We start from the raw sequence: 24,490 nt of genomic DNA on the forward strand, positions 1-24,490 counted from the left end.
ACTTACTCAGGTAAATACATTTTGACTTATTTTCCCTATACGGGCTTGGGGTACGGTATATAGAATACCGCTTGATCGAGCGCACAAATCCTGCACCCTTGGGTGTCCAGTTGGAATAGTTTGTTCGGCTCGTTTAAACAGTCTTGTTTTACTTTAAGCATTTGGGGGGTTATTGACCGTGTCCCGGATATCCTTGGCATTATCTTACGAGATGGCCACGACCAGAGCACGGGGTGTAGGCGTACACCCGTCGTGTATAACTCTTTAATGTGGTGTGTCAATTAATCTTTAACCCGGACAAGATCCGGGCTACCGAACGTACGAGTAGCATGTAATTCGTTCACAAGTTTATATTGCATAATTATCCCAAGTTAATAAAAATATTTATGCCATGTGCATTTAAATCAATTTTCAATCATTTTCAAAATGAGTCAGTTGATTTGTATTTACCAGTGTAAACTGACGTATTTTCCCAAAAGGTTAAGTGCAGGTACTATACGTACTAGGCTGGCTGTTTCCTAAAGAGCGTCCACAATAGTCTCGCAAGCTCGGACGACAATAAACTGTTGAACAATATATCTTATTTTATTTGATCCGCCTGTGGATCCGTTTCAACTACTTGTGATATTTATTATTACATTTTAATTAAAGTTGAAATGAATCTATTTCTGCTTCCGCTGTGCATTATTATATTGTGTTGTTTGTCTATGACGATGCCAACTACGTCACCGTACCCCACACCGGGCCCACCGTGACACGTGGAGATCGGGGTGTGACAGGTTGGTATCAGAGCCAACGCTGAGTGAATTAAACACTAGTCTTCTGTGTTTAATCTCAGTTACACAATTGCACATTCCTCGATTTTCGAGTCTAGACAAAGAACTTAGGAAATGTTCGGAATTTTCTTATTTTTCTAACTTTGTCTCATATATATTTCTGTTGTGCAACTTGTTTGATTTTTGTAACAGGTTCAAGATGCCGCCACGTGTACGAGGAAGGGGACGAGGAGCATTCGCCACCTCTCATGACCATGAGGCAGGTCCTTCGCATAGGCGAGCCCCATCAGCATCCCATAACACTGATGCCCGAGATCTTTGGAGATCATTCGCTGAACCAGCCAGGCACTCAGTGTCACTGAGTACCTCACCTTCCATACCCCACTCTTTTGGGCCTCATTCTGAAAATGAGCCCCACAACTCCCACGGATCCTACATTCCTCTACACCAGTCACCTTATGATTACCCAGCACCCGTCTATCAGGGCCTGTACAACCCTGATGCCTATTTGGAAGAACCAGTGGGTCATAACCCACTTGGACCTGAAGACCACTTCTCGGGTGGCAACGAGATGGAGGTCGATGAGGATACCGATCCTTCCATACCACCGTCCGGTACACCGAACCACCCCATTGAGATATCTGATGGGTCACCGTTCAAGGGATCACCTTACAATGGTGTTGACAACTACGAGGAGAGGTTTAAGCAGCACGACTGGGTTTATACCCCTAGCTACCACAACTCTCCCATGCACCAGTCCTACCACAGCTCTCCTGTGCACTCCCAGCATCACTCCCAGCAGCAGCTTCAGCAGCAGCCTCAGCAGCAGGATCCTTCTGAGGGATTCTGGCGCGACGTGGTCACTCCGCCGCCGCCACCACCTCCGGTTTTGCCTCCTCCGCCTCAGAGGCCAAGGAGGAACGCCCGTATGTCTACGCGAGGAGGGATACGCATTGGCACCCCTCGACATTCAGGTAGCAGCCGCTACTCGCCGCTTCATGAGGAGTCAGAGATGGGAGAATCTCAGCATCCCGTCTCAGAGGTTACTTCTGCGCCTATTGCGCCACCGCCTATTGCGCCACCGCCACCACAGAACTTTGGAGAGCCAATCCCTGCGTATGCTAGCGCCGCACAGTTCAACCCTTTCGAGCCGACTTTTCCCCCAGGATATGACTACACAGGGGATCCCTACTGGTTAGCTTCAGGCTACAACCCTCTCAATCAGGAGAGTGCTTTTGGAGGTCCCTGGGCTACGGGACAATCAGCTTTTGGATACTTATCGCATGGCTACCAGCAGCCGCAGCCTCCTCAGCCACCGCAGTATCAGCCACCGCCGCCGGCGCCAATGATGTCGCCACCGCAAGTCCAAGAAATCCTGCAAGGGATAAACGACGTGCGACGTGAATTGCGACATGAAATGCGGGAAGATCGCCGACATAACCGCGGAATGTTTAAGAAGATGGTTGACTTGATCAAGGGTAAGGGTAAGAAGGATTATTAAATCCTTTGTTTGTTAGCTCATCTACTCATGTCCCTGCGTGGACATTTATTCCTGTACTCTACCCCTGCGTGGGTATATTTCTCTTGTTCTACCCCTGCGTGGGTATGTTGTTTCTGTTTAACCCCTGCGTGGGTTTGTTTTGTCTGTTATTTGGTTTAGCCCCTGCGTGGGCATGCTATTTGAGAAAAGTCCCGTTTAGGGCGAAGTTGTACTAGTTTACTTTATGTTAAATGGTTAATTTAAGTTTTTCATTTTATCTATGTGCATGAATATAATATTCAAATAAATGAAAAATATCAATTGTTATTTTGATTGCCATTTAATAAGAATCTTAAGAAGGTAAAACCTAGCTTGAATGTCTTATTAAAAGGCCTGGCCAATATGGTAAAACCTGGTTAAAAAGATTCAATTCTCTGTTAACATCTGTAAACATGTTAACATTCTTGGCTAGCGTGATCTGTAAAATCACCCATGTCACCCTTTTAATAAATTATCTACAGATTATATCTGTATACAAGTCTGGTAACGACTTGATACCTACGGGTTATGACTATGTCATATAAAACAAAAAGGCAGTTGTGGTTTATGACTCCCTGCCAAGTAAAGGATTATCTGTTTAATTATACAAATTTTAATCCTATAAAAATCTAAATTTAAAATTTAGAAGTTGTCCGAAGTGACTAGGCCTATTGTGCCAATATACATATTTTATTCCATAATATAGTTGCTAATAAGAGCCCTGAATGAAATTAAATAAATTAACTATTATGGTTATTAATACCATGGTTAATAAATCATCAAGAACGATAATACTGTTAGGTTTCTAAATAGACCTTGTCCTTACTTTATTGTAGCTTAAAGCTACATGGCAAAATCGGAAGAAACAAACAGTCGTTCTGAAGAACACCCTGATAACACCAAGATTCATGTAACTGGTGCGGAACTACAAGCACTGGTAGAAAATGCTGTTGCCAAGGCCATGGATAGGCAATTCAGGGAATCGAGCGGGACTCGGAGTAGGACCCGGACCGTATCGCACGCCAAGCCCAAGACTCATTCGGAGGCTCATAGTAAGCCGCCTTCTAAGAAATATGAGCCGAAGAAGGACGATGAGGATAATCGCTCCTCCAACCACAGCAGTGTACCGAAACAAGAAATCAAGCAGAAGCATGATACGCACAGTAAGTCCTGTACGTACAAGTATTTCGTTTCATGCAAACCCAGAGATTTTACTGGGGAAAAAGGAGCAGTTGACTGCATGACGTGGTTAGATGAGATGGATACGGTCGTTGATATCAGCGGGTGTGCTGATAGGGACGTAGTGAAGTACGTATCCCAGTCATTTAAAGGAGATGCTCTAGCATGGTGGAAATCGCTCCTACAAGCTGCCGGTAAGGCCACCCTCTACAATATGTCATGGGATCAGTTTGTAGCTCTGATCAAAGAAAATTTCTGCCCACAACACGAAGTCGAGAGGATCGAATCAGATTTCGTATCCCTAGTGATGAAGAACCTCGACTGTCAGGCATATCTCACCACCTTTAACACTTTATCTCGATTAGTGCCATATTTGGTGACCCCAGAGCCGCGAAGGATCGCCCGTTTTATTGGGGGTTTGGCACCAGAGATCAAGGCGAGCGTTAAGGCATCAAGGCCTACGACATTCAGATCAGTAGCTGATCTATCCCTCTCCCTCACTCAAGATGTAGTCAGATTGAGAGCTATTAAAAGCTCGGAGGAAAACAAGAGGAAACGTGAGGATGACACCTCACGAAGATCGGAGAAAAGACACCGAGGGAACAACGACCACAGGAAAGGGTCGGGATTCAAGAAAGGAGATCATCAGTCGGGTGAGAAACCCAGATGCAAGACATGCAAGAGACACCATTTTGGGAAATGTCGTTTTGAAGCAAAATCCCAGTCTCACGAAAAACGATGTGGAATCTGCAAGTCCACAGACCATAAAGCCTTAGATTGTAAGAAACTTAAAGATGCAACTTGTTTTGGTTGCAATGAGAAAGGGCACATCCGGCCAAATTGCCCAAAGAATGCCAAGAAAGCTGATGAAGGAAAGAAGACCAATGCGAGAGTCTTCAGAATGGACGCCAAGGAAGCAGTTCTAGATGACAACGTCATTACAGGTACTTTTCTTGTAAATGATGTTTTTGCTAGAGTTCTATTTGATTCAGGAGCTGATAAGTCATTTGTAGATGATAAGTTCTGTAAATTGTTAAACCTACCTGTTAAAACCTTAAGTGTACAGTATGAGGTGGAATTAGCCGATGGAACCATAGAAACCGCCTCGACTGTTCTAGATGGATGTGTTATATCCATTAGGAATCATTCCTTCCCATTATCCTTGCTTCCCTTTAAGCTAGCCGGATTCGATATAGTAATAGGCATGGATTGGTTATCGCACAACCAAGCCCAGATTGTGTGCAATAGAAAGCAAGTGGTAGTTAAGACTCCGTCTGGTGAGTCACTTACTATCCAGGGAGATACCCAGCATGGATTGCCTGAGCAAGTGTCCATACTCAAGGCATCCAGATGCCTGCAGAAGGGATGTGTCATTTATATGACACAAGTTACTATTGATGAGCCAAAGCCGAAGATTGAAGATATCCCTGTTATCTCAGAATACCCAGAAGTATTCCCTGAAGAACTACCCGGTTTGCCACCGGATAGGCAAGTGGAGTTTCGAATAGACATCATTCCAGGTGCAGCGCCAGTAGCAAGAGCACCATATAGGTTGGCACCAACGGAGATGAAAGAGTTGAGGACCCAATTGGATGATTTGTTAGCTAAAGGTTTTATTAGACCTAACTCGTCTCCTTGGGGAGCGCCAATCTTGTTCGTTAAAAAGAAGGATGGATCGATGCGTCTGTGCATCGATTACCGTGAGCTTAACAAAGTCACTATCAAGAATAGATATCCGTTACCCAGGATCGACGATCTGTTCGATCAGTTGCAAGGAGCAAGCTATTTCTCAAAGATCGATTTAAGGTCAGGTTATCACCAGTTGAAGGTCAAGGATGAGGATGTGCACAAGACAGCGTTTAGGACTCGTTATGGACATTACGAGTTCCTAGTGATGCCGTTTGGGCTCACTAACGCACCGGCCGCATTCATGGATCTCATGAATCGTGTCTGCAAGCCTTATCTAGATAAATTCGTCATCGTCTTTATTGACGACATCCTTATCTACTCGAAGAGCCAAGCTGACCATGAGAAACACCTTCGTTGTATTCTCAAACTTCTACATCAGGAGAAACTTTATGCCAAATTTTCGAAGTGTGAATTTTGGCTTCGAGAAGTCCAGTTTCTTGGACATGTGGTAAGTGAGCGTGGTATCCAAGTAGATCCCGCAAAAGTAGAAGCAGTCATGAATTGGCAGGAGCCGAAGACTCCCACCGAGATTCGCAGTTTCCTTGGATTGGCAGGATACTATAGGCGATTCATCGAGAACTTTTCAAGGATTGCCGCGCCCCTGACTTCGTTGACTCGTAAGAAGATTAAGTTTGATTGGGGCCCTAAGCAGCAAGAATCCTTCGACATTTTGAAGAAAAAGTTAAGCAATGCGCCAGTGTTGACATTGCCCGATGGTATAGAAGAATTTGTGGTGTACTGTGATGCGTCACACACTGGTATGGGTTGTGTACTCATGCAGAGAGGTAAAGTCATTGCCTACGCTTCTCGACAGTTAAAGGTGCACGAGAAGAACTACACCACCCACGATTTGGAATTGGGTGCCGTTGTATTTGCATTGAAGCTATGGAGACACTACTTGTATGGAACCAAGTGTATAATTTATTCAGATCACAAGAGTCTCCAACACTTGTTCAATCAGAAGGAATTGAACATGCGACAAAGGCGATGGATGGAAACTCTAAATGATTATGACTGTGAGATAAGATACCATCCAGGCAAGGCAAATGTAGTTGCCGACGCCTTAAGCAGGAAAGAAAGAGTGAAACCGATCAGAATCAATGCCAAGCGCATTGAAATAAGAAATAATTTGAATGAAAGGGTGTTAGCTGCACAGAAGGAAGTTGTGTTAGAAGCTAACTATCCTGAAGAGAAATTAGGAGTAACTGAGGAGCAGTTATCCTACGACAAAGATGGAATGCTAAGACTGAACGGACGAATATGGGTTCCAGTTTATGGAGGACTTCGGGATGTTATCCTCCAGGAAGCCCACAGCTCTAAATATTCCGTTCATCCTGGAGCTGATAAGATGTACCAGGATTTAAAGGCAAACTACTGGTGGATTGGTTTGAAGAAGTCCGTAGCAGAGCATGTAGCTAAATGTTTGACTTGTGCTCAAGTCAAGGCTGAACATCAGAAGCCGTCAGGTTTGCTTCAACAACCTGAAATTCCCAAGTGGAAATGGGAAATGGTGACAATGGATTTCATCACCAAGTTGCCGAAGACAAGAAAAGGAAATGATACCATATGGGTCATAGTAGATAGACTGACTAAGTCAGCTCATTTTCTACCCATCAAGGAGACGTATAGCTCTGATATGTTAGCTCAATTATACGTTGATAAGATTGTAGCGCTACATGGTATACCTGTATCTAGTATCTCCGATAGAGATACTAGATATACGTCGCATTTTTGGAAAAGTTTCCAACAATCATTGGGCACTCGTTTGAATTTTAGTACGGCCTATCATCCTCAGACCGATGGTCAGAGTGAGCGTACTATTCAAACTTTGGAAGACATGCTGCGTGCATGTGCGATCGATTTGGGTGGTAGTTGGGATAAGAACCTACCACTGATTGAATTCTCCTACAACAATAGCTACCATTCCAGCATAAAAGCTGCGCCTTTTGAGGCCCTATACGGTAGAAAGTGTAGATCGCCCATCTGTTGGGCAGAAGTTGGAGATGTCCAGCTATCAGGACCAGATATCGTTTTTGAGACGACGGACAAGATCGTGCAGATTCGCGATCGTTTGAAAGCTGCCAGGGATAGGCAGAAAAGTTATGTCGGATCCGAAGCGCAAAGATTTTCACTTCGATGTAGGTGATAAAGTGTTGCTTAAAGTATCGCCCTGGAAGGGGGTAATGCGATTTGGTAAGAAAGGCAAGCTAAGCCCGAGATACATAGGACCTTTCGAGATTATCGAACGTGTCGGGTCAGTCGCTTATAAGTTAAACTTGCCTAAAGAACTTAGCGCTATTCATAATGTGTTCCACATCTGTAATTTAAAGAAGTGTTTCGCTGACGAATCACTGGTTATACCGCATACGGATATACACATAGATGAGAGTTTGAAGTTCGTGGAAAAACCATTGTCGATTGAGGATCGACAGGTTAAGAAGCTCCGGAGGAAGTACATACCTATTGTTAAGGTCAAATGGGATGCCCGTAGAGGTCCCGAATACACGTGGGAAGTGGAATCCACGATGAAGGAAAAATACCCTCATTTGTTCCAGTAAATCTCGAGGTCGAGATTTCTTTTAAGGGGGTGAGGATGTAACACCTCGAAAATTACGTCCAATAATGCATTGACATGTGTCATAGACTTCCGGTATGTGAAAATATACTTTAGAGGGACTAAAGTTGACAAACGGTGAAAACTATGGAACGTAAGGGTCCAAAGTGTCAACAATGGATAAATAGACTCTATGATAACCCTACATAATGTTTATAACCCTAAACGGATGGTTCATGGATCATACAAAGCGGAAATTGCCCGAAAGTGAGGAATTACAAACTATAGGGGCTAAAAGTGTCAACATGTTGAAATTATACCTCTGAGTGAACTTTTGGCAGACCCGAAGCTTTGTAATGCTAAAATATACTCACTAGAATATGTGGTAAAAATTTCATGAAGTTTCGTTATCGTATGAGAAAGTTATGGCCAAAACCGTACTTGAGGGGTTAAAAGCGTCAACGTCGCATTTCATGGCTTTTCGGGTGAGCGCAAAGTTAACCGAGGACTTTACCATGTTGGTAAATGTCCCAAGGTTCCTAAAAACCAATTTTGAGGGTTTACGAGTCAAGATAAATAGCCGAAACCTCGTTTGCGAAGACAGGGACCAAAGCTGCCAAGTTTGGCAAAAGTTTGACAGCTGTAGAAGCCAGGTGGCCCGCCTGGGCTGTCTAATGCGGGCCGCGACCCGCGCCCAGGTGCAGAATTCGCGATCAGGGGCTGTGTTGGTCCAAATTTTGAGTGCAAAACAGCTGTGATCACCTCCAAAACTCACCAATAGATGAGCATGCATGTCTTGGACACCTGTGAGCTTCCTACAACTCCTGCAACCTCTTAAATTCAGATCATTCATCACTTTTTGAGGCACTTGTATTGTAAACAAGAACACTAGCAACTTCAAGAACTTCACAAGGCAACTTCTGGAGCAATCTGATCGTCAAGGCAGCCTCCAAGTGATATCTAGGCTTCATTAGGACCTTTGTAAGCATTCATATCATTCTATAATCGTTCTAGCTTTGATTATTAGTTAAAAGTCAAACCGTTGTTCATATAGTTTGACTTTTCGATTAAACGAAATTGGCTCTGTCATTTCTCAAATTGAAACCACTTATAAGTTGGTATTTATGTGGGAAACAAACCCTCAAAAGGGTATTCTCTGATTCCCACTCTAAGCATGCTATTTGTCGAGTCAAAGTTGTTCTTAAAAAGTCAACAGAAATGATTTTTGCGAAATATAGCGTAAATGGTAATGTAGATGACATGCAATCAGTTTGATCATCAAAAATAGCTTTATGATGAATGTAAGAATATGTTTTACAATGATCAACTCGACAATCTTTAGTAAAAGCCCGGATTGGAACCGAAAGTCTTACTAAACGACTTATTCTTTGACTATCGATTCGGATCCATGCATGCATGTTTGAGATCTGTATTAGAGTATATTTTTGACCATTTTTATTTAAGTGTAACTCTCTGGAATTTTTGCAACTTGAGTCTATGTTTAACCGATTCATATGCATGTTTCCGATTATGCTTAAAAGTTGACTATTTTGCCCTTTTTGTTATAAAACGTGATTTTTGGAAAAAGTGAAAGAGTAGAAATCTTTATTACTAATTTATAAACTTGCACCGAAAATTTGAGATCAGTTGGTGGTCCAGATTTTGAGTTATGGCCGATATCGTAAAACTATATCTTTATGTTAAATAAACGGCGCATTTAGCGTATAACATAGGGGTTGTTAAGGGGCACACTCCCCGATATCGTAACCTAGTATCTATATATATCATGTTAACTTTGCATGCGAAATAGCATAGAACATATAAAATACATATCGGTTTTAAGTACAAAATTGAAATAACGTACCTTACAAATATACCTATTTGTTACTTTACTATTATTATTAAATATACCACGGTTATTATAACCACATTGTTAAGGTATCCTTATAATAAACCCAACTCGCCTAATCCAAGTTGGCCCAATTTCGGTAAGGTCCAAGTCAGGCTTGTATCACGGGCCTAACATTTAAAGATCGATATGCTATGGGTTATGCTTGAACGCTTGGATTACTAGCTAGTCCGGGACTTTATCAGAAACGGGGTCAGTTTCAATGAAGAAGTGTGCGTGCCTAGTCATGTCTACGACAAACGCACCACTAGTCGAGAGCTGGCGTCGCTCTTTTGATGAGTCCATGGTAGGACGAAACTAGTGACTCACACAAAGAGCGAGATGGATTGGCTTATCCCCGGGGATATTGGGACACCATGCGGGGATCGAAACCTAACCCCGTGATGCTTGGCTCCTATAATAAATGACACCCACAACAAACAAGCAAGTTGGTAAGTTGGTCCCCTCACACACACACACACACACATTTTCTCTCTCTCTCTCTCTCTCTCTCTCTATATATATATATATATATATATATATATATATATAGAGAGAGAGAGAGAGAGAGTGTATTGTACAATATCCCTTAACATTTAATGTGTATGCCATCAGAATAGAATATGACATGCGGATTGAGTGATACTACATGCGGATTTTGTACAATTTTCTTCCGAGTTTGTGAAGTCCAAGTTTATGAACATGCAGATTTGAGACAAGTCATTTCGGAGTTTGCTGAAGTTCCGAGTTTGTGAACATGCGGGTTTGATAGATATAACATACGAGTTTTCGTCTTTTGAGGTTTATAACATGCAGTGTACGCGTCGTATGTTAAGACAAATTGTACGTTAACCAACCCATATATATATATAGGGGAAGATTCTATGCAGAACACTAAATATTGCGAGAACACGCAGAACAAAGTGAATCACTCATTTTTTCAATCCTAAAAACCTAAAAAATAAATGAAAATGTTTTAAATGTAAGATTTATTGTTTCTCACACTAGAATTTAAAACAAAATATGAAAAATCTTCAGTTTCTAAATAATCTACACACATGTAGGTTATGTGTAGGCTAAATTACCTACATGTATATAGACTATGTGTAGGGAAAAATTTATGATTTTTTATGTATATATAATACACATATGAATGTAAGAAACAAAAAATTTAAGAAATATGAATCTTAAATCTCAAAATTTAGTGATTTAGAGTTGTTCTTTTTGTTCTCGCAATAATTAGTGTTCTATAATGATCCTTATCCTATATATATATATATATATATAGGGGGAGATTCATTTGAGAAGAAATTTAATGTGGGAAGAAAAAGAAGAAAGGGCAAATTAGTAAAATATTGTTTCATTTATAACTCATATAATTAATTTTTAACTCTATAATTAATTAGTCAACTAATCATTAATTCTCCTACATATAATCTACAAAACCTACACATATCAAAATTTTCCTACATATACCCTACACATTATAGAATTTTATCTTACAAAGTCGAAATTTATCCTACACACCTCGAAATATATCCTACACAACTCGTAATTTATCCTACACAACTAATAATTTATTCTACACTTTAAATTAAGTTGTTTTTTTTAATTTGGAAAAAGTATATATTTTGAAAAGGAGTTACAAATTTAATTTAGTTAGTTATTAAAGGGAAAGAATACAAATTAATGATTTTTGTAAATTTACCAATATACCCTTATATTAAAATTAAATACAAATATTAAATGAAGTAAAATGAAGCATTCTTATTGGTTGAAACTTCTTCTTTTTTCTTCTTACAAAAAAATTCTTCTCATTTGAACCCTCCACTATATATATATATATATATATATATATATATATATATATATATATATATATATATATATATATATTGTGTATGAATAACACGGTTATTATAACCACATTGTTAAAGTATCCTCATAATAAACCTAACCTCGACTAGACATGCCTAATACAAGTTGGCCCAATTTCAGTTAAGGTCCAAGTCAGGCTTGGTTCCTATAAATAGAGGAACCCACCCCCTTATAGTAGGACTGTAAACATAATATTATGATTTTACTATCTGGTGTAGATATAATTAAGTGTCAGAGTGCCCATTAGACTTTAAGCCAGTAAACAAGTTTAATAAGGTTGTAGCTCGTTACACAACGAAAGAAGAAAACATTGATTATCATACGGGAGGCAAACCGGATCTATCTTCTTCTAGCATTGTTTTTGTTCTTTTTGGAACAACAACACTTTATATATGTATGTAAATATGTATGTATGTATGTATGTATGTATGTATGTATGTATGTATGTATGTATGTATGTATGTATGTATGTATGTATGTATGTATGTATGTATGTATGTATGTATGTATGTATGTATGTATGTATGTATGTATGTATGTATGTATGTATGTATGTATGTATGTATGTATGTATGTATGTATGTATGTATGCATGCATGCTTGCATGCATGCATGCATGTATGTATGTATGCATGCATGCATGCATGCATGCATGCATGTATGTATGTATGTATGTATGTATGTATGTATGTATGTATGTATGTATGTATGTATGTATGTATGTATGTATGTATGTATGTATGTATGTATGTATGTATGTATGTATGTATGTATGTATGTATGTATGTATGTATGTATGTATGTATGTATGTATGTATGTATGTATGTATGAAGAGCCAGCAAGAACCTGGAGATACAACAACGAAAACATAAACAAAACGAAACAACGTTACAGTAACTCGATAACCTCAAATAGTTTCCATTATCCCATTGAATAGGCATCATCTTTGTCTGATTGTTTATCCATTTGAACGTATCATCCTTTATGAGCTCCACCGACTTGGAGATAAGGATGAAGTTGTCTTCGAAGACTTTTAAGTTTCTTGCGCACCATAGTCTCCATACCGTTGCCATAGTAACTGTGTAAAAAATCCTCGTCTAGTTTTTGTAACTTGGACACTCCTTGCCATAGTAACCGTGTAAACAATCCTCTTCTAGTTTTTGCTACTTGGACACTCCTTAACATAACCAACCAACTCTTCTAGAGAGCTGTTTGGAGGGAATTGAATACGCATCCAAGTCAAGATGTTCCACCACAAACATTTGGCCCACAAATAGTTAACAAATAAATGATCGGTTGTCTCCTTAATCAGGTCGCATCTCGGACACATCAGATATTGAACCGAATGCCTCTACGCAGTAACTCCTATTTCGCAACCACTTTTCCATATATAGCATGCCATAAAAGAAAGTTGCACTTGGGAGTGGCCCAAGATTTCCAACAGAAATCCTAGCCGTCGTTCAGGTCTTGCGAGCCTGCCTCTTGGATCAGTCGAACCTTTTTAACCGAGAACTTGTCCCCAAAATTGTTACATGACTTCCACTCATCCATGCTCGTTTTCAAAACAACTTGCTGCAATTTTTGCATCAAATCTCCCGCTTGCAGCCATTCCGCTGTTGTGTTTGGTTCATAATCCCATTCCCATTGCCATAGAGTGCTATCCCCATCACGATGCACATTCGCCGCCACGGTAGCATTTTTAACGATATATATTCGGGTATATCTCTTTTTAAGGCTGTTGAACCAGCCAAGCCTGTCACAACCCCCGACCTCACCCTGGGTGGGAGCTGATGTGCACAAAATGCAACATATAAATTACATCAATTGTGGCATAAAACTAACCCTTTTTTAGTACTAATGTTGGAAAAGTGTGTTTTTGTCTTTCTTTTGTATTTTCAGGATTAAATGCGCTCAAATGAACAAAAGAAGCAAAAAGGCAGCTAAATCTAACATAAATACAAGAAAAGGAACAAACGTGGCATGCCCGACCCCCCGACAGCATCTTCCCAAGCAAAAACAAGAGAACAGAAGGCTGAACACGCCCCGTGCTCAGTGAGCACGGGGGCGTGCCCAAGTGTCTGCAGAAAAGACAAAGTTGTAGAAGCTTCTATCACCCACCACGGGGGCGTGCCTAGCGGACACGAGGCCGTGGTCAACTCTAAGATTCGCAGAATCTAGGGAAATCTTGATAGTACAGATACGCTTCTGCACACGGGGTCGTGCCCAGCGAACACGGGGGCATGGTCAACTAATGCAGACAAACTGCAATTAATGAAGAAAGAGATGGAGGATGGACACGGGGCCGTGCCCGAGCTGCGGTTCAGGCTATAAGTAGCGGTGCTTGGCTCATTTGCAAACCATCCCTTGGCACACCACCTCTCTCACACTTCACCCACCCACCACCACCATCACAACACCATCATCCACCACCATCATCCATCATCCATCATAGAGTGTGTGAGTCGTCTCGGGATCCAAGATTGATCGTAAGAGTTCTTGACAATCAAAGGCCATGTTTTCCTAAGTCTCTTACATCACTTGGTGAAGACAAGTGTCTAGGGTAATACTTTTTATTTTAAATCTTTTCGCACTTTTTATTTGGTTATGTATTAATGACTTTAATAACTAGTTTCTTTTGTTGAAGGTGATTCTTCCTTATCATTTATCCGTGGTGTCTTGGCATTATTTTACTGTCTATATAAAATAAATGATTATCACCATTCATATCTCCACGGTCTATATGGAGATATGTTGGCTACCTGGTCGGGGGTTAAGGGAACGGTTTGGTAAGAGTCTTGCCTTGTTCAGTGTATAGATCCTGCAAGGACCTGGGTCAAATTTAGTAGGACCTCCTTCAATGCCCATCGGTATTGGATGGCGGGGGTCCAAACTCTTTGATCCCCTCATATGTAAGCTACTATTAAAACTTTAACCCGGCTACTTTGACTGTATCCCTGCTGACTCAGACTACTTAGCCGAGGGTAACGTCACCTTAAAAAGAGGGGCCTACCACATTATGCATTAATAACTTTATTAATTATTTTTCAATAACCCGACCCTTTAGGATTGTATCCTTGCTGACTCAAACTACTGGGTTGAGGGTAACATCACCTTCAAAAGATGGGCCTACTACAATAACTAAGATAATCTCTTAAAAAGTGCAAAAGTGCGGAAATAATCAAAGGTTACACTACACACAAGTCGGATCCAAGTGATTCATCTTGTCTATCTGTTTTTACTTTTATTTTATTTTTCAGCATTTTAGTTTTATTTTTCTAGTTTAAAAAACCTTTTTCTAACTTTTGATTTGATTAGACGTTGAGGATAAACCGGTACTAAAAGCTCTTGTGTCCTTGGACGACCTCGGTATCTTACTAACACTATACTACGTTCACGATGGGTGCACTTGCCCATATGTGTGTTTAGTGTTAGTAAATATCGTGTTTTATAAATTTAAAACTTGGCTAAAAAGTGTAAAAGGGCTTAAAATATATATAAAAAATATAGCACACTTCACGCACATAAAGTTTTTGGCGCCATTGCCGAGGACACAAGAATTTAAGAAAGTTAGGAATCAACGGCCTAATCATTTTTTTTCTGTTTTTTTAGAATTTTCTTAAATTTTTAGTTTCTGCAGAGCTTAGCACGGGCCGTGCCTGGTCGGTGCAACACGGAGCCCAGCATTGTTACTGGCAGTTTTTATTTTCCGAGTTATAGAGAGTTGAGCACGGGGCCATGTCGGTGCAACACGGGGCCGTGTCGAACTCCCCAGTAACAGGGATCCGGAAAACAATCACTGTATCTCCGACCACGGGCCGTGTTCATCTGAACACGGGGCCGTGGTGAAACTTCTGACCAACGTTCTTTTTGTTTTTATTGCAGGACTCGGAACCCAGGCACCACATCTGAACTCTCCATGTAGTGTATGAGCTCCAGTTCTAGTAGAGACGTAAAAGAACCCCTAGACTAACCCGAATGCTTTCTAAGAAAAATACTTAAAGCTAAAAACCAAGAGAACGTTTCGGGGGACCCACTTCCAATGGCGGACCAACGTACCCTCATGGAATACCTACGACCCACCGTGGGTAATCTCGGCGCCGCTATCAATGCCAAATGTCGAAGCCAACAACTTCGAGCTTCGGCCACCTTTGATACAAATGCTTCAAAACTTCGCAACCTTCCATGGGCTTGCGGACGAGGATCCTCATCTACATATTACTAATTTCTTAGAAATATGTGATACCTTTCGGATCAATGGAGCATCAAATGACGCCATCCGCCTTCGAGTGTTTCCATTTTCACTAAAAGACCGAGCTAAGGCTTGGCTTAATGCCCTCCCAGTTGGTTCGGTAAACACCTGGGATGAACTAGCCCAAAAGTTTCTATATAAGTATTTCCCTCCTGCTAAAACGGCTAAATTAATGACTGAAATTAATACATATTCACAAGAGGATGGGGAGTCCTTATATGAAACTTGGGAAAGGTACAAGGAGCTACTAAGAAAGTGTCCTCATCATGGTCTTGCGGTGTGGCAACAAGTATCCACTTTCTACAATGGGTTGTTGCCACACACAAGACAAACACTTGACTCTAGCTCCGGGGGACTTTTAGGTAATCGTCGCCCAAATGAAATATATAATCAAATTGAGGAAATTGCTCAAACCAATTTTCAGTGGCACACTCCCTGAGGCAATAAATCTATTGCCCTGGGCGCCCATAAGGTTGATGAAAGCACTTCTTTGCAAGCCAAAATCGATGCCCTTTCTTCAAAAATAAAAAAGCTAGAAATGGTGAAAACAGCCTCGGTCATGGCTTGTGAAAGGTGTGGTGGGCCACATGAAAATTAGAGTTGAGTGAAAGAAGTAGATGATCAAACAGAGTCGGTGAACTATATTGATAATAGACCTAGGCCGTCGGGTCCTCCAACGGGTACCTACAACCAAGGATGGCGTAACCACCCTAACCTTGGTTGGAGAGAACCCGGTAATAGTAGTAACCAACAAAATCTAAACCAATGAACAAACTTTCAACAACCAAGAATCGAGTCACAAAACTTCTCTCAACAACAAGGTGGACGAGAAAGGCTTGAAGATACTGTATCTCGCCTCATCTCCGACACCGAAAAGAAAAATTCGGATCGATTTCAACAATTGGAATCGAATTTTAGAAATCAACAAGCTAGTATACAAAACATTGAAAAGCAATTAAATCAAATAGCTTAGAATTTCTCCGAGAGACCACAAGGCACGTTACCAAGTAATACCGAAACCAACCCAAAGGCACAAGTACATCTCATAAAATTGAGAAACCGTATCGTGGGTCCCGAAGAGGCTCCATCACCGCCAACTGAAAGAAGCCAATCCGCAACTCCACCCACGCCCCAACAATAAAAGGCTTCTCCACCAATTCAAGAGCCTACTAAGACTCCTCCGGTTCCATACCCCGGTCGGTTAATTCGTCAAAAGACCGATGAGCAATTCGCAAAGTTCGAAAATTTACTGAAACAATTGCATGTTAATATTCCATTTATCGAAGTCCTAACTCAAATGCCTAAATATTCAAAATTTATGAGGGACTTTCTCACTCATAAAAGGAAAAATGAATCATTGCAATTAGTTAATTTAGGCGAAGAATGCTCCGCCTTACTACTTAACAAACTCCCGCAAAAGAAGCTTGACCCCGGAAGCTTCACAATTCCTTGCTCGATTGGGGAATCCCCCATTCGTAATGCACTAGCCGATCTCGGGGCAAGCATCAACCTCATGCCCTCATCAATGTTCAACCGACTCGGCTTAGGAAAAACAAGCCCTACAAAAATAAGCATACAACTCGCCAATAGATCCGTGAAATATCCACAAGGTGTCGCTGAAAATCTATTGGTCAAAGTCGGCGAATTTGTCTTTCCGGCTGACTTTGTCATACTAGATATGGAGGAAGATGCCGAAGTACCACTCATCCTAGGGAGGCCATTCCTAGCTACGGCCCAAGCAGTGATAGATATGAATGATGGAACACTAACATTGAGGATTGAGGACTGAGGACGAGGAAATGAAGTTTGGAGTTGGAAAAAGAGTAGAAGACGAAGACCCGGTCAACTATATGAAGGTCAGTGACTCGAGTTAGGATGATGCTCTCCGACGGTGTAGCATGGGATGCAAAACATCCCACTTGGGTGACATATGACCAGGCTTTGTGTCTGGCCAAGGACCCTTATAAACGTGGCGCACCACGGAGGCATTCCGCGGAACTATCCTTAGTTTAGTTTAGATTAAATTTTTTTATGTTTTCTAGTTTAGTTTAATTATCAGGAATAAAACACACTCAAGATGGTGAAGGATACCAAGGGAAACTTGAACCAGCACCCCATGCACAAAAACAGGGCCATCCGACAAAATTTTCTGCATTACAGCAAGTTCAGCACGGGGTCGTGCTCACCCAACACGCCCCGTGCCCAACCATCTGCAGAAAATGACCAGTTCAGGTAACTAGACACGGGGCGTGCTCACTGAACGGGGCGTGCTCACTGAACAAATAAATAAATTACACACGGGGCGTGCTCACTGAACACGCCCTCGTGCCCAGGCTTCTGTTTCTTTTTATCAATTTCTATTACTGGCGATCTGAACACGGGGCCGTGCCCGGACACCACGGGGTCGTGCCTAGACGCCCAGTAACATAAATTTTTGCTTTTTCACATTTTTTTACATATTCAATCAACCTAAAAACTTATTTTTGGGACACATTGAGGACAATGTGTAATTTAAGTGTGGGAGGATGCTAAAACCTTGAATCTTTCAAGTCCTAATTACAAGCCTTACTCAAACTCTATTGGAACCGCTAATCACCCCAAATTTTTTTTTTCAAAAAAATTTTATTTGTTTTACTTGTCTAGGTTTAATTTGGGAATTTCAAGTTCTAAAAAGGTTATATTTTTACAAATTTACAACCGATAGCGTCGTGATAAAAAAGAACCAACATAAAAAAATTATGAAGCGACATGACAAGTTTAGTTAAAATTTGGTTATATATACTTGGTCACATAAAAAACCCATTCCCACAAAAAGTGAGTTTTGAGCCTTTATTGAGCATACAAATACATATCTTTAAACTAAATGCTCATTTTTCGTTTCTTGTGTGAATAGCCGCTTGGTTCTTACGACTCTAGAACTTTCAACGACGATACATTCCCGGTCCTTACCAACTTAAACCCGAGTAAGTAAATGATGGAGGCATTAGGACTAACCCTTTTTATTTCTACACCATTATTTTTCTTTTTTTTTTACCACCTACCCAAAATCCCCCTAGTTAACCCCTTTGAGCCTAAACCTTTTCATTTCTTAACCCAAAACAAACACCCTTGTACCCACCAAAACCCTTTTTCATTTTAAACCCTTTATTTTAGTAACAAAGCTCGATTTTTCTTATGACTTGCTTATCGAAAAAAAATTGATGACGATGAAGCCAAAAGAAATAAACAAACAAGTATATCAAAAAGAACTTTGTTTGAAGAAGTACTTCATCAAAATAAAAAAAATACAAAATAATAGCAAGTCTTATGAAAACCGATGTTTTTTACGCCTTTCGCCCTTTTACTAACCACTAACTCAACCACCTACTTTTAAGCCAAGCCTAACCCTTCACCCAAAAAGTCCTCTTGATATTTACAAAGGTGTATAGTTAAAAAGGAGGAGGATTGATTGCTTGGCAAGCCTATGGTAGGAGTAAGTTCCATGCCGCTCTCGAGTGATTCACTAAAATACATCTTCGGCCGAGTGTTGAGTGATCCCCCGTGAGGTATGTGAACTTGTATATAAATGGAATTTTAAAAAAAGGCATGTTATGCACTAATAAGTAATTTATCTTATGTAATGTTTTAAAAAAATCATGATGAATAGCATTGTAAATAAATAAAAATAAAACTTCATAAAGAATCTTGGGAATCCCGACACTCTATGACAAGCCCAAAAACCTACTCCTCTACTCGTTCCATTTAGGAGGGTAAAGCCACATTATAAAGAGTTTTGCTTGAGGACAAGCAAAGATTCAAGTGTGAGCGTATTTGATGTGCACAAAATGCAAGATATAAATTACATCAATTGTGGCATAAAACTAACCCTTTTTAGTACTAATGTTGGAAAAAGTGTGTTTTTGTCTTCCTTTTGTATTTTTAGGATTAAATGAGCTCAAATGAACAAAAGAAGCAAAAAGGCAACTAAATCTAACATAAATACAAGAAAAGGAACAAACGTGGCATGCCCGACTCCCCGACAGCATCTTCCCAAGCAAAAACAAGAGAACAGAATGCTGAACACGCCTCGTGCTCAGTGACCACGGGGGCATGCCCAAGGGTCTGCAGAAAAGACAAAGTTGTAGAAGCTTCTATCACCCACCACGGGGGCGTGCCCAGCGGACACGGGGCCGTGGTCAACTCTAAGATTCGCAGAATCTAGGGAAATCTTGATAGTACAGATACGCTTCTGCACACGGGGTCGTGCCCAGCGAACACGGGGGCGTGGCCAACTAATGCAGACAAACTGCAATTAATGAAGAAAGAGAAGGAGGATGGACACGGGGCCGTGCCCAAGGACACGTAGCCGTGCCCGAGCTGCTGTTCAGGCTATAAATAGGGGTGCTTGGCTAATTTGCAAACCATCCCTTGGCACACCACCTCTCTCACACTTCACCCACCCACCACCACCATCATAACACCATCATCCACCACCATCATCCACCACCATCATCCATCATCCATCATAGAGTGTGTGAGTCGTCTCGGGATCCAAGATTGACCGTAAAAGTTCTTGACAATCAAAGCCCATGTTTACCTAAGTCTCTTACATCACTTGGTGAAGACAAGTGTCTAGTGTAATACTTTTTATTTTTAATCTTTTCGCACTTTTTATTTGGTTATGTATTAATGACTTTAATAACTAGTTTCTTATGTTGAAGGTAATTCTTCCTTATCATTTGTCCGTGGTGTCTTGGCATTATTTTACTGTCTATATAAAATAAAAGATTTTCACCATTCATATCTCCACGGTCTATATGGAGATATGTTGGCTACCTGGTCGGGGGTTAAGGGAACGGTTTGGTAAGAGTCTTGCCTTGTTCAGTGTATAGATCCTGCAAGGACCTGGGTCAAATTTAGTAGGACCTCCTTCAATACCCATCGATATTGGATGGCGGGGGTCCAAACACTTTGATCCCCTCATATGTAAGCTACTATTAAAACTTTAACCCTGCTACTTGGGACTGTATCCTTGCTGACTCAGACTACTTAGCCGAGTGTAACGTCACCTTCAAAAGAGGGGCCTACCACATTATGCATTTGTAGGATTGTGTTCTGACCCAAACGAGTTGTTCAGAAGAGATCTTCACCAATACAAAAGGCGGAAACAGATGTATCAGTGTTATTTCTGCTGGATTGCACGAGAAATCACTTTAAACTGTCTTTCTATTGATATCAGATCGATTACAATGATGTAGACACTTCGGCAGCACTTCGTTGCCGGAATCAGAATCGTTACAAATGACAAGGCACATCATGTATTTATAGGCATGGTGATTTCGCACGAAACCGTTCAAGCGAAAGCTGGTTTCGCACGAAACACTCCAAGCGAAATCAGTTTCACATGAAATCACTATTTCGTGCGAAATCCCACAAACACTCATTTCTCGATTTCCGTGCCCTGATCTATCTAAAACAATACAAGACTCGATACAAGACGAAGTCGACAGACGTATGCACCAACAGACTCCCCCTCGGATGTTGATGAAGTCTTCGATGTCGAGTCTTCGGTTATCAAACCTTCAGTCTTTATCAGTCTTCACCCTCTCCAAAGATTCTCCATTGTAAGCATCCTCAATCAATTTCTTTCTCTTCTCTTTCTTCTAATCTCCCCTTGGATGTTGATCTAGCTCTTGAGCTTTCTAATTCTCTTGATCAAATCTCCTGATTCCTTAAGTTTATCAGCATCAGCAGCTTGTGTGAACTTTCAGGATTCGAACCTGGCATTCTACATCTCCAAACTCCCTCTTGATGTCTTCAGACTCTCCCTTTCGATATGCTGGGATCGTAGTCTGGAATTCACCATTTCCAGGCTTTTAATCAGTCACCTGGCTCTAATCACTTTCACAGGTTCTAAGATGGTAACATGGCTTTTATCAAACTTCGTTCCTGCACAATCTCTACCACAAACATAAGTTACATAAATTTAAAATTTTGCAAATTCAGAAACCATTTAGCAGTAATCATACGGCCACTTGCAAGAATAACTTCACACACACTTTCCCAAACCTGTTCATCATGTTTAGCACTTGGAATTTTGAAAATCAGCTCTTCAATATCAGTTGTTGAAAATCTTTTTGTATTTTTCAAAATCTTATGCTAAAACACACTGAAAATCCTTTTGACTTTTTGATTTTAATGAAATGCAGTAAATAAATATCTACATACAATATTTTTGTGAGTTTGTGTAAGGGGATCATATCAGTTTATGAGACAAATCATCAACACTGTTAAGCTTTAAACATTATAAGTTCTAAACGATTCACGCAGATTGTCAGTATACTGATCCACTTAAATTTTTACACAAAGTTCAACTGTTTCGAGATACGAATTAGTGTTTTAAGCACTTAAATTTATTCGAGTGTCTATGACACCCCAGGAAAACCAGTAAACACCGCAACTTAACAAGCTTCCCCAGTAACCACGTGCTAAATTTCGGGACGAAATTTTCTTAACAAGGGGAGAATGTGACAACCCTCGTAATTTCATGTATCCATACGATTATTTAATGATAATTAAAGTGCTTGGTGATTGTGTTGAATTACTTAACTGTTTCCTGATTTCTGTGTCATGCTTACATGTGCTTGTTAACCTACTAGTCATGCGCAGAAAATTTACTAAAAGGTCCTGATTATTTTCCTAAGTGTTAGGAATTAATTGTGTTACAAAAATATATATATATAAGACACCTTACGGAACAATTAAACAATTTAACGGAACAGTATCCGACCGAACAACCTGACATTACCCGGGACACCAAATACTTGTCAAATACATTGTTTTAATATTTCTTGGCTAGTCATGATCTCCGAACACCCTAACACCCACTAAAAAGCAACTAACTAACATATATAAGCTCACACTTGAAATCTAACTAGTCTTTACCATTTAGTTGCAAAATGTTACCCTTACCCCCCCCCCAGACCGAATTCGGTCCCATGTGGACCCACCATATTTGCACACCATACTTCCAATCTTGTGCAAGATTATCTCTCATTTGTTTAATAGATCTTGCTTGTTGTAATGGACATAATATTGGAAGACATCTATATAAGTATGGTTGCATAGATCTCACATCATTTCACAAAAATTCACCCTCTCACTCACACCTCCCTCCCTCCCTCCTCTCGGCCACACCCTTAACCGCCACCATCACCACCCTTCCACCACCCCATTCATCCATTTTCAAGTCACATTCAAGTCTAGAAGAAGGATTAAAGAAGCTTGCTACTTGTAGAACTTCAAAGGAGCCTTGTTCTTACTTCTTCATCATCTTTTCTCATCATCTTCTTCACTAGATTCTCCCCTAGCCTTGTGCTAGTTGTAAGTCTTCATCTACCTTAGCTTACTTACATTTCGAGTAGATTAAAAAGTGTAGTACGTTGTATTTTACTAGAACACTAAAAAGATGAACACAAAAGTTACATGAAGATCTACATGATGAAATGTTGTAGTGGGATGTTGTAGTGAACATGTTGTTGATTACTTGATGATTTACTTGCTAACGTTGATGTCAAATGTCGTTATTAATCTCTAAACATGTTAATGGAACCAATATAACTCGCATTTGAATATTAAAAAGCTGAAAACAGGGGCTGGTTGGTGTTTACAGCCAACTTCAGTTGGCTGTAACCAGACCATAACTTAACGAAAAACTGATTTTCTGAACTCTAGATTTATGTATTATGAAATACGGTTCTAATGGCACTGGAATCGTAATTTTTGGACTTCCTTTACTATTTTTAAAGTGTCGTTTTTGTAACAGCAGCTAAAGCTGCATTTTTGCTGCTGAAAATATGTTTTATATTCTTCATCATAACTTGAAACCCGAGTAGAACTAGGTCACAAAATTGTTACTGTAGATGGGCATTGATGTCATGGTAATTGTCCCACTGGAATTTCGTCAATCCGACTTACAATGAATTTTTAATGAATTATTCCGTGGACTGCAGTCAGAAAGTAATAAATCTGATTGCAGTCCGGTAAATGATTTTTTATAAAATACTGGTAATGAATTGGATCCCGAGATTTTTACACAATAATATTTGGATCGTCTAGCACCTTTTGTAAAAAGTTGGGAATGTTTGGAACAGGGTAACTATTTTATTAAAACTCCCGAAAACAGCCCAGTTTTGAATATAAAAGTTCGAACGACATAAGTAGTAATCTGCGTGTCTAAATGTCGGGTAGGTTATCTGAGAATGGTCTAACATGTTATATGTCAATAAAAGTGTTATGTGCAATGTCGTATGCTTGCTTATGAACGGGAATAGATGGGAGGCTTATATGGGCATAAACCGTTAAAGTGATGCGTGTTATGTGGTAGATGCGTGTAGGAATTTCGTGCTTATTTGAAGTCACTACTAAACTAAGTGGTAATCATACTAGGACGTGATTGACCGACCTTGACTGTTAGCTATTTTTGAGAATCTAACCGAGCAAACCAAGGTGCGTTCACACACTTTCTAAGGCATGGGATTTCCGGTGGTTGGGAATGGGTTAAAGAATTTAAGATGTAATCTACATATCCTCCTTGGGTAGGATATGTACGGCCATCCTCCATAGGTAGGATGCCAATATTAATAATGCGTATTCTACTTGGGCAGAATACGTACGTTCATCCTCCTTGGGTAGGACAACAACCTTAAAACTTACTAGACAAAACTCTATCATGAAGTCCCTCAATTTATATCGACTTAATCGCCGAGGCCAATGGCG

At 40.4% G+C, this 24,490-nt stretch overlaps 1 non-coding gene across 1 annotated transcript; it reads right to left on the reverse strand.

The window, feature by feature from the left end:
- Positions 1 to 15,899: 15,899 nt before the first annotated feature.
- On the reverse strand, positions 15,900 to 16,006 carry LOC118489856. The gene has a single exon (XR_004887869.1). It is a non-coding gene; the product is annotated as a small nucleolar RNA R71 (small nucleolar RNA).
- Positions 16,007 to 24,490: the final 8,484 nt, after the last annotated feature.

Source organism: Helianthus annuus, chromosome 2 (genome assembly GCF_002127325.2).
Source record: "Helianthus annuus cultivar XRQ/B chromosome 2, HanXRQr2.0-SUNRISE, whole genome shotgun sequence".
In the NCBI taxonomy this organism is placed as follows: domain Eukaryota; kingdom Viridiplantae; phylum Streptophyta; class Magnoliopsida; order Asterales; family Asteraceae; genus Helianthus; species Helianthus annuus.